General features: G+C 37.0%; 1 protein-coding gene and 1 pseudogene across 6 annotated transcripts in view; both read right to left on the bottom strand.

Annotated features, from left to right (window-relative positions):
* The window catches only part of LOC137240252 (jerky protein homolog-like), a 155,539-nt pseudogene extending 145,600 nt beyond the window's left edge, over window positions 1-9,939 (bottom strand).
* Antp (Antennapedia) overlaps window positions 1-12,149 on the bottom strand; it is a 971,420-nt gene that overhangs the window by 582,469 nt on the left and 376,802 nt on the right. The window lies entirely within an intron of this gene.

The raw sequence follows: 12,149 nt of genomic DNA, 5'->3' as shown, positions 1-12,149 counted from the left end.
TTCCTATTTGCGTCGTGCTCCTTTTAATGTTTCCTACAAATTGGCCGGACGGGACCTATTTGTTTTATGCCGACTCCGAACGGCATCTGCAAGACAGATGAGTTTTCACTGAGAAGCTGTTCATCGCAGAAATACACTCTGAAGTGCTTGCCAAACACTGCCGAGGGGCGATCCCGCTTAGAAAAATGTTGTTCTAATTGAAAAAACTTGTTTCTAAAATTTTGAAGTTGCTTTGCCCGGAGCGTGAGCCTAGGATCTGCGGCGTGGTTAGCGGAGCACGCTACCATCACACCACGGCGGCCGCTTTATAATTTTTTTTTCATCATTTTTCACCCCCATTTTGACCTCCTTTAAATCTAGGATAGGTATACCAAAAATTTTGGTACCAAATTACTAACTCCATGAATATGGTCTTTCTAGCTTCCGTCGTAGAAGCTACCCCTTCAATAAGTTTCGGACCATCGCCTTACACGTGTATTGCTTCGCCCACCATTTCCTCGCCTTGCATGGAAGTTTTAGAGCATTATAGATAAACGGAGGCTATGTGAGATTTTAAACATCCGTCTAACATCCGTCTAATCCACTGAGAAGCTTCTCATGGCAGAAATTTGCTCGGATAGAAACAGTTTCTTCTAATTGAAAAACTTTTTTTCTTAATTTTCGTTATTGCTTTTCCCGCGATATGAACCCAGGGCCTTCGATGTAATAGGCGGAGAACGCTGCAACCACACCACGGCGGCTGTCGTGCTCGAGTTTTTCTGGTGAGGTACATGTGATAGGCACTTGGTTTGTATCCTTAACCGCAGATTTTATTTATCAGAAAATATGTAATGTCTGTTGGTCCTGTGAACTATTAGAAAAACCGTTGATTCTTTCGAAAAGGTTAGAGTTTGTAGGAATCGAGCCATTGATAGAGTTGAAACTTCAGCTTATTTGGGTAACAAAGGGGTTAAATGTTACTAGTTCGATGAAACTGAGCCCCACCTATATATTTCGAAAAGCTCGAAACTTTACAACAGGACGGTTTTAGTTTCGAATGCGCTCCTAAGACTACCTATTAAGTTTCAAACTGAGTTAACTCATAAGTACCTTTAATAATATAATAATAATAATAGCAACGCTTTGCTTTATTGCGTGCCACACAGGCAGGTATTACCCTTGAATCGCCTAATTCGGATCGCCCTTCGGCCAATTCTACCTCAAAACTATCATAACAACTGTCAACTCCACAAATTGGCAGACGTAATAGCCGCAGTGATAACATTGAGGTGATTTTCGGGGAGAGTGCCAATTGTGAGCTTGAGGTAGTTGCTTCGAAAAAATGGGTACATCAAGTCGTCAGTCTCACTAGAGAGTATCATCTCTTATGTACCTAGAAATGCTAAAATTGAACATAGCCAAATGGCGTGCTTTCCGCTGGTCAAAAAAGGTACCGAAACAAAAGAGCTGAGTAATATTAAGTTTAAACTTATTATTTCGTCGTCCCTTTTGAACAGAGTTCTGACCCCAGCGCTCTGGCCGGCCGATGTTAAAGTCAATGCCTTCCATAATCGAAATCAAGTCCTGCATCAAAGGACGATTAGCAATCAGCCAACCTTCGGGATCATAATAATTTATAAATTTATTGTCAAAATATGGATGGTATGCGCACAAAGTCTGATGCAATCCGAATTTTGAGCTTCAACTTGGACTTCGATGTTTTCGTTTTAATTGAAACTTGATATAACCCCGACTTTTACGACAGGGAATTTTTCGACTCGAATTTATTCAACGTTTTTCGCAATGACAGAGATGGTTTAAAAACTGGCTGTTCTTTGGGTGGTGGCGTACTGATTGCGGTTCGGCATAATTCAAGGGCCTTTGACACTACTCTGAGTAATCCTGATACTATTCTTGATCAACTCACTCAGCTGAGTCGTTGCTATTATTGCATCAATGGTTCGTCGATTCATGGACAATTGTATGTTATTGGCTCTTATATTCCACCTAGCAAGTCAGCTGGCAAGTATAAAGCAGACAATGACAACATCATTAATATTGCGCTTAATAAACTAATTAACAAATTTGTTTATAGAAACTATTTGTTTGTTAAATCTAACCTAAAAAATTGTTTTGTCAAATCTCTAAATGCATGCACCTGTATTTCCGGATGTTAATCTGGCTACCTCTTCCATAGCCATTGCAAATTATTTGCCGAAGTTTCACCAATCGATAATAGTCTTTCTAACCATCAGGCAACTTTGAATTTTGGCGATCTACGACTTACCTCAAATGACATTATTAACGGTATTAAAGGACTGAAATACTCTACTCAGACTGGTGGAGACGGATTTAGCGCTGTCCTCCTCCTCAAAAATTGTTGTCCCCTAATGGTAATTTTTAACCAATCTCTTAGCTCCGGAGTCTTTGCGGATGCTTGAAAAATTGCGGATATTACCTCAATCTCCAAAAATGGAAAGAAGAATGATGTTTATAACTATAGGTCAATATATAAGTTATCTATTAAACTCTTCGAAGGAACTGTTAAGGGAAAAAATGAATTTCGAAGTGAAACACTGTATTCTGCCAAATCAGCATGGTTTTATTGTTAGTCGGTCTACAGTCACTAATTTAGCAGTGCTTAGTGAATATTGCTTGGATGTGTTCTCATATACATAGCCTTCAAGTGGGCTGTATTTACACGGATTTCTCCAAAGCATTCCACAAGGCATCTCATAATTTGTTGCTGCGAAAGTAAGCTTTGGAATTTCACTCCACGATCCACAATTGGTTGTATTCCTACCCAATGAATATGTGCTGTATGGCATCCATTTCGGGTGTATTATCCAAGCTTTGTACTGCCACCTCTGGCGTATCCCAAGGGAGTATCCTAGGCCCTCTTCTTTTCATTTTGTTTGTTAATGATGTTGGCAGTTGTTTCACCTCGCCAGAGTTCTCACTCAATGCTGGTGACCTAAAAGCATACTCAACAATTAAAACCTTTGAAGGTATAGGAAGACATAAATAGATTAGCACTATGGTGCCGTGACTAGCATATATTTCTTAATCTAAACAAGTGCTATCATATTACGTTCTCAAAAAAATCTACAATGCCTTCCGAATGACTTACAGTATCTCAGGTGCTCCTCATCATTCCCTACTTGAGATCAAGGACCTCGGGGTCATCTTCGACTCCTCGTTATCGTTCAATGACCTTATTAATTACAAAATGTCTAGTGCGTATGCCTCCCTCGGTTTCCTAAGGGGTAATAGCACCAATTTTTCAGATCCATATACCATGAAATTGCTGTACTCATCGTTTGTAAGCTCCAAACTTGAATATGCGGCCTTTATTTGGAGGCCGTACTATAAGTTTGCAATTGACAGGATTGAACGAGTAAAAAAGATTTTTCTTACATTTTGTCTTAGATTTCTACATTTCTCGACCCGATTCCTACCTATGCTTCCCGCCTGCTGCTGATTAACTTACAATCCCTAGAAATTAGAAGGACGACGCTTTCTAGGTCTCCACGTTTTTATTATCCAGTTTACATTAAACTTACATCTACCAACTATGCGCGGAATGTTCCTATATTGTGTGCTCTGCGCGAGTTTAATGACATCTCTAATTCAATTAAGCTTGATTTTTCTTTTTCTAAATCTATTTTCCTTAACTTATACGGCTGTGCAAAATGACGTTGAGCAACACCATCAGCTCAGTCAGAATTGGGAAGGACCTCTCCGAGTCGTTCGAAACTAAACGGGGTTTCAAACAGAGTGACCCGATTTCTTTAATTTGATGCTGGAGAAAATTATATTAGCTGCAAAGCTTAACCGCTCTGGAACAATATTCTACAAAAGCGTGCAATTACTGGCATATGCTGATGACATTGATATAATCGGCCTAAGCACCCGCGCCGTTAGTTCTGCTTACTCCAAACTGGAAAAGGAAGCGGTAAAGATGAGTTTGATGGTGAATGAGGACAAAACGAAGTACCTTCTGTCATCGAGCAAAGAGTCAGCGCATATGTGCCTTGGCGACCACGCTACTGTTGGTAGCCATAATTTCGAAATAGTAAAAGACTTCGTTTATTTGGGAACCAGCATTAACACTAACAACAATAAATGCTACTTTGGACTAGGTAGGCAATTGAAAAGTAAAGCCTTCTATCGGCAAACGAAAATCATACTCTACAAGTCACTTATCGTACCCGTCCTGCTATATGGTGCAGAAGCGTGGACCATGACAACATCAGATGAAGCGGCTCTGGGAGTGTTCGAGAGAAAAGTTCTTCGAAAGATTTATGGACCTCTAAGCGTTGGCGATAGCGAGTACCGAAGAAGATTTAACGATAAGCTGTACGAGCTTTACGCAGACATCAACATAGTCCAGCGAATTAAAACGCAGCGGCTGTTCTGGCTAGGCCATGTTATACGAATGAAAGATGACACCCCGGCTAAGAAGGTGTTTCTATCGGAACCCGAAGCAGAGGAAGAGGGCGGCCCCCACTCCGCTGGAAGGACCAGGTGGAAAACGATTTAAGCTCCCTTGGTGTGACCAATTGGCAGCAACTGGCAGAGAAAAGAAGCGACTGACGCGCCTTGTTGGTCGGCCATAACCGTTTAAACGGTTAAGCGCCAATTACATAAGTTAGTAAGTATTTTTCTTAACTTAACTTTACCAGTGATGAAATATAATCACAGTGGAAAATTTGATCACAAGCCGTCATTTAAGGACCAATATAAGGCCATACCAGGGCGACGAAAACGTACTTTGAACAAGAACGACCCTAAAGGAACTTATCAGTCCCGTATACAATATCGAGACAAAAATTCATTTATTTACAAGAGCCGACATCGGTTATGCCTGAAGGTTGTCATCATTTTTATGATAGCTTGTCAGAATTAAATTAATACACCAGTTTAGTATAAAACCTTGAATTTTCCAAAACCAAAAAACAAAAAAATAAATGGAATTGGCTAAAACCTATCACATATTTTTGTCTTATATTAAGAAAGTCTTATTTTGCAAAGCCGCGCATTCGAGGGTATTGAGCCGAATAAAATTTCCAAACCGCATATGATGCAATGGTTTGGAATATCTATGTTATTACAAACTTCTCGTCGAAACTGAAAACTTTGTTAGAAAGAAATTTAAAACTTCAACTTTGTTGGAATTTGTCACTTAACATACCGATTTGTTTTCAAATAAATCAGTTTTCACTCCTTCCTGTAAAATCTATGAACCGCATACGCGGTTTTCATAGTGCTATGTGGGGTTTTGCACTTTCACCGACGACATGTAGAACCTTTTATACGATAATAAGCAGGCCTTTCTAAAGGACTGGAACAGCACATACTTACATATATGACTTAATGAAATCGTTGTACGCAAAAACCATTAGATATGTTATATGAGGAGTTCCATATCAAACCACAATAAGTGCACATGCAATGTTTTTCGTATTTTGATAAATTCATACTCGCCTTTCCAACATCTTCGGGTTAGTAACTGAAAATTATAAGGATAATTGGTATAACCTACTTAAAATTCACATTAAAAAACTGTATTTGTACTAAGGCATTCTTATGATTATATTTTTTAAATTTTCTCGAACCTGTTGCGTTTTGGTTCGGAGATCCTCATATGGAAAAAATTATTAGCGTTATTTTCACAGTGTTGAATTACATTATTTTCAAATCTTTTTAAGTTTATTCAAGGCAAGAATTGAAACTCGGGGGCACTTTAACTTTTTTTTAATGATATCCTCTATTAATCATGTACAAACGTACGAGTGTACATATACGGAAAATCATCGTTGCCAAACTAGGATGTATAAGGCAGAGAAAATAAGTTTTTGTGGCGCTTCCGATTGGTAAGACAAAAATTCGGAAAAATATGAATATTAAATTCACTTGTCACTTTGTTTCATCGAGTTGACATTATGACCTGCCGTGGGCAGATTGTGAATAGGCTGCAATGTTCTCATTTCAGCCAAAGTTTGAAGATGGTTACCAGAAGCATTTACATAGATTCTGACGTCGAGTATCCCCACTGCTTCCCTGGTCCAATGAGTCACTTTGTTAAATGAAAATATGTTTGCGTGTTATGTGTGCACAGCAGCATCACAGCAGGATACAGCAGCAAGTAGCCATCAGAAGAAGCGATAATGATCGCAAGTAGAAATTGATTTTTTTTACCATTATGAATATTTTCCTTGCCAACAGCACGACTCCGACGAGGCAACAGAAAGCTTAAAAATGAAAAGGACACGTTTTGAAGGTGCGAAGGTTGGTGGAGGAGACCGGAGGGGTGCTGGCTGGTTGAAGCATTGACAAAAATGATTTATTTGCTGTTGATGGTGAGGCTGATAGCCGTTTACCGCCAGTTTTGCTAACAGTTCATACATAAGTTGCTATACATTGTATATATGGCGTTATTGTTTCTGCAATAATTGATTTTCTATGAACAGAATTTCATTAAATGCTTAATTGTGTCCCATAGTCTTTTTCAAATAAATATATATAATTATTTACATTCCGGTATTTGAAAAAAATTAAACAAAACTACAGTTAAATACAAGGTATGCTCATCCATTTACGATGTTAATTGCTATTTAAGCACTTACCCAAAAAATAAGTATGTATTTAAGGTTTCCAGCATGTATTTAAGGCAAATACTGAGTATTCATACAATAATATATATTTTGGTTAGCTAAATAACTATTATGTTTTGAAAAAGTTTAGTTTCTACTTTATACTAAATTCTAATTTTTCCACCATTTTCAAAAAAGGCAAATGAAAATTTTAGTATCAAGAACAGAATTCCATGAAACTGGGCTTTATAGCTTCCATAAATATTATAACAAAATTACATCTGGGTGCGGAGGGTAAAATAATGATAATTTTAATACCAGTATGGATGTGATAGTTTGAGTTTCCTGAATGAAAGAACGCCTTTCAAAAATCATAGTTGATATAATAATAAATTAATAAACTTAACCTCAAGGAGTCTAAGGCCGAGTATCTTTTCCAAATTGGTGAGCTGTGATTTCTATTTACCTTTTCATTTTCATTTTCACGTTAAATTTTTCTTCAGGATTTGAAATAAGCACATTAAAAACGATTTGTCGAGATTTTAATTAACGATTTTGTCGCTTGCTTAATCGATTGTACTATTCACTAACTTAGTTTTACCGACTCGAAATAAATGATATTTAAATTTCGTTTTAATAGTAGAAAGGTGGCAGCACAGCTTAACGAAACCTAAAAAATGCGAAAAGCACAAAAAGAATGCCAAAAATAAATAGAGTAAGTTAGGGTATTGTGATATGGGTATGCGACCTGAAAAAAAATCATGAAATTCAATAAATTTAAGCATTATGCACCATATCCTGAAACAGATTACATTATATTAAGTATTTCGGAAGATATTTATCGTTCGTTTTATCAAAAGGGGGGAGGGTAATGTCATACACTATATGAGCTAATGTGATATAACATACCACGCTACCCACAAGCTCTGCGTAGAGAAAAATAACTTTTAAATGTTTAAAATGATAGGTAACATTAATGGAATTGTTGCGTCTAGCTCATTTATTTAAAACAAAAACACATTTAATATTTTTTCAAAAAAAATTCAATAAAAAACCAACTAAACAAAATACTTTTAACGCATATATAAATAAAAATTTCATAAAATACATAAATATAGTAGTTGGTTTACAGATTTAGTCACAAGACTCGCAAACAAACATTGCTTGACGTTTAGGCAGGCATTTGCTACGTGCCCAAACTATGTCGCATTAAAAAACATGGTATCCAAGTTTTTGTTTCCTCATCTGCCCCAAATAATTTGTTGCAAAAAGCGCAGAGCGTATCCTTAGAAGGTGGTGTTTCGGCCCGACATTCTTCATCTGAACTTGGCAGAAGCAAACTTTTTTTCGACTCGTTTGATGAGCTTTTCCTAGCTTGCTTAATCCTTCGTACTTTTGCAGTTTTACGGGGTTTCGATGTCTCGTTTGATCGATGTTTTTCTTTTCGGTTTTTAACATTTTTGATGCTTGCTGCCAAAGATCCCTTGTACGGAGATGTTGTTAGTACCGTTGCTTCTGAATGTCTGCATCTAGAGCTGGTTGTCTGTTTTAGCTTAGTTGGCGGAGAAATCTCCCATGGTGTGATGGAATTCCTCAAGGGTTCTCTACTCGTGCTAGCTATTGGTTCGTCTGATACGCTTTCGTCTCTGAGTTGTGCGTTTTCAAGGGCATTTTCTTGGCTTTGAAGGATAAAATCGCTTTCTTGAAACTTGTTCTTATCAAACGGATAAATATTAGTACACTTGAATCCGTTAATCTCTATCTGTGCATTTTGATCTTTAACATAAGTTTAGCAAAAAGTTCTATAACATCGAACTGAATCACTCTTCGACCTTCATTACGCATAAGTCGTCTTATTTCTTCATTGTAGTATGTCTTCAGAGAACCCATAAATGTTTTTTCCAAAGGTTGCATTTTGTGGGTACAATGTGGTGGCAATGATATTACGTGCACTCGCGATAATATGAACTAATTAAAACCAGGCCTATTCAGTTTTGCGAGATTGTTCGTATTTACGAAAGGCAATTAAATTGAAAAAATATTATATTTAATTAGTTGTAAGACATATATTTTTTATTTAAAACCATAAAAGAAACGTTACTTATTCATTTTTTCACATTACACAAATAAAAATCAGTTACAGTCAAAAAGCTAGTTATGCATAAATTCATATTCAGTTAAATTTTTGGAAAAATTCATGTCGAAAAAAAAATAAGTAATCCTCTTTTGTTGTTTCTTTTGTTCAAGCATCTTAAAAACTGCCTTTTGCCTGAACTTCTTCAACACATTTAAATCCGATTTATCAACCATTTCAATTTCAGCCCATTCCAAAGTTTTATTAAACATGTCAATAGCTTCCTTCGATGTAATCGCCTTTTCTGCCTCCACAGAACAGTCACAATCATCGTCGGAAATTGCCTCTATTTCATTATTATTACATTCAATAGCATCATCGTTCCATTCTCTAATGTTGAAAGCAGTGAATTCAACCTAAAGTGAAATTTAATAAAAATAAAAAACTTCTTTGACTAACGGTTCTAAAACACAAACCTTAGGTCTCAAGTATGACAAAAGATTGGCTGCATCTTCCTCCAAATCTCTTACATTCATACTTAAGTTGCTTCGAAGAACACCCGAAGGAATGTCATCTTCAGGATCCTCTTGATTTTCTACCATACTTAAAACATTGCTCCAACATTTGGATAGCACAACAGCATCTACCTTACTCCATGCAGATTCTAAAGTAACAATCGCGTCCTTAAGTGTAATTTGCTTTAGAACCTCAAGCAAATTAAACCCCTTTGCAGCAACAGAAGCCAAAAGACTGTTTCTATAGTAAAGTTTGGTAATCCTGATTGCGTCTTGATGCATAGTTTGTATAAGAGGGGTGACATTTGGTGGCATAAACATTGCTAATATGCAGCCGTCTTCACTTTTTAGTTCATCCTTGGGTGGATGCGATGGAGCGTTATCAATTAGAAGGATAGCTTTTACTGGTGATCCCATTTCCATCAAAAACTTTGTAACCTAGACAAATTTTATGAGCTTTAAGCTACTGAGATAGAATTATATATGAAAGCTTACCTCAGGTATGAATGAACGGTGGAACCAATCTTTAAAAATAGCCGCAGTCATCCAAGCGGATTTAGAATGTCGATAATACACTGGGCAGTCGAAACCTTTAAATAAACGGGGTTTTTAGCCTTTTCGACTACAAGAAGCTTGAGTTGATGAGATCCTGACGCATTTGAACAGCACAAGAAAGTTACTCTTTGCTTTTCCATCTTTGCACCTGGAGCAGTTTTTTCTAAGGATGACACATATGTCTTTTGTGGCAAAAATTTCCAGTATAAACCGGACTCATCGGCGTTGTATAGTTGTTCACGACTTAATCCAAGCTCCTCCATTTTCGCCTTTAACGCTTTTTTGAATGGGTCAACTAACTGGGGCTGTGACGATAGTTTTTCTCCAGAAACTTGGAGCAAACGAACGCCATATCTATTTTTAAAATTTTGAAGCCATCCATTACTGGCATTGAATTCAAAGCAATTTCCTTAATTTTAAAATGAAGATCCTTTGCTTTTTCTTTTAACATAAGCCCGCTAACCGGGAGCATTTTGTCTCTCATATTCAAAAACCATCGATACAGAGATTTTTCCAAATTTGGGTACTCTGAATGACGCAAAGTTTTCCTCTTTCCAGGACCGATAAAGGTATTGTTGACACATTTAGAGATAGCATTTTTATTTTTATTAATTCCGCATATTGTAGACTTTGTCACTCCATATTTACGAGCTAAATTAATAACACTTTCACCCTTTCGTAAATATTCCAGAATATCTGATTTTTCTCTTAAGGTCAAAAACTTGTGCTTTTTTGTGTGCATTTTTTAAACTGATCAATTTTAGTATTTTTTGCAAGAAAATGAAGTACCAATCATGCGCGCATGAAATGTCCAACTAACGACTTTGAAAATTTGTTTGACGACTGAACATTAGAGAAAGCATAGCATGTAAGCATGTGTATACGAGTGAACGCGAGCATTTCTCAGCGACGGTTATGTACATTTTAAATTTAAATAACTACGGAAGTCCCCAATTTATGAGGCTCTTGAAATTCGATAGAAATTTGAAAATCAATAATGTTCATATTTTAGAGCCTTTGCCAAAATTTCATATTTTAGAGTACTCAATGGAAGTGAAAAAGTGTTCATATTTTGGGGTGTTCATATAATAGGGTGTTAATATTATCGCGAGTGCACTGTATAACAACGCCATTTTCACGAGCTTTATCAAGAACTTCAATATTTCTTGTATGACTGTAGTGACCATCTAAAATTAGCAGTACTGGGTCCTCCTTTGGATGTGCGAACCGCATAAAATGATCAAACCACATTGTAAATATGGGAATTTGTATCCATCCAGATATGTGGAAAGCTGAATCGGAGCCAGCAGGAGCATGTTTCATCAAAAGTGGAGAGGTTGTTTCCTGGAAATATGAAAAAGGGTGGAACGAAAGCACCACCAGCACTCATGCAGCTAACAACCGTTATGACAGATCCTCTTTCTGCTGATATCATGCATCCAATTTGCCTTTTGCCTTTGGCAGCCAAAATTTTTGGCTGCTTGCTTTGAACGATAGACACTCCTGTCTCATCAACGTTCCAAATCCTAGTCGGGCTGAAGTTATACTTTTCGTACTCCTGTTCCAACAAACTGTAAAACTTGTTAACGTTCTCCTCATTGAAGCCTTTTATTCTATTCACTGAAGTCCCGGTAGCATTGCGAAGGCTTATTTCAGTCTTATGCCTTCGTAGACATGCGCGCAACGAATCCCTTCCAGCACATTCTTTCATTACAGAAAATGTATTCTCAATATTGTTCCGCTTTGCAATTTGAAATGCAAGCGAATGGACATCACGAGAAGTGAGTCCCCAAAATTTTGCCTCCATATTTTTTAATTATCTTACCAGTTCCAATTCCCTGTCTTTCGTAAAAACTGGTCTTCGACCCAATGGCGTGGCTAGTATATCATTGATTTATTTAGTTCTACGCGCAGCTCTTTGCAAAGTTGCAAATGGAACACAATACGTTTTCGATGCCAGGAATATTCCCATCTTTTTGCCTCTAACAGCTTGGATGGCTTCTTTCATGTTTTCTGCATTCCAGTTACGAAGTTCTTCCTTTTTTGGCATGGCCTGCGGGTATAATTGGAGCTGCCTTATACTTTTATAAATAGGTTCCTTTATTTGGTTAATGTAATATAATGTGTGTAAAATGTGATATACATATCACATTGAACAACTTTTACCATATCACATTAACCAAACTAGAGCTTTCAAGAACGGCAATTTTTTTCACAGAACATTATTAATAAATGATAAGTAATAACCTTAAATATTGTTGAATGTATCTACAAGAAAGCAAAATAAAATATAACAAGTAAGGAAGGCTAAGTTCGGGTGTAATCGAACATTACATACTCAGCTGAGAGCTTTGGAGACAAAATAAGGGAAAATCACCACGTAGGAAAATGAACCTAGGGTAACCCTGGAATGCGTTTGTATGACATGGG

The sequence above is a fragment of the Eurosta solidaginis genome, chromosome 1 (genome assembly GCF_040869045.1).
Source record: "Eurosta solidaginis isolate ZX-2024a chromosome 1, ASM4086904v1, whole genome shotgun sequence".
Taxonomy (NCBI): Eukaryota; Metazoa; Arthropoda; class Insecta; order Diptera; family Tephritidae; genus Eurosta; species Eurosta solidaginis.
Note: the sequence above shows the minus strand (reverse complement) of the source record. Positions and strands in the feature narration are given on the sequence as shown.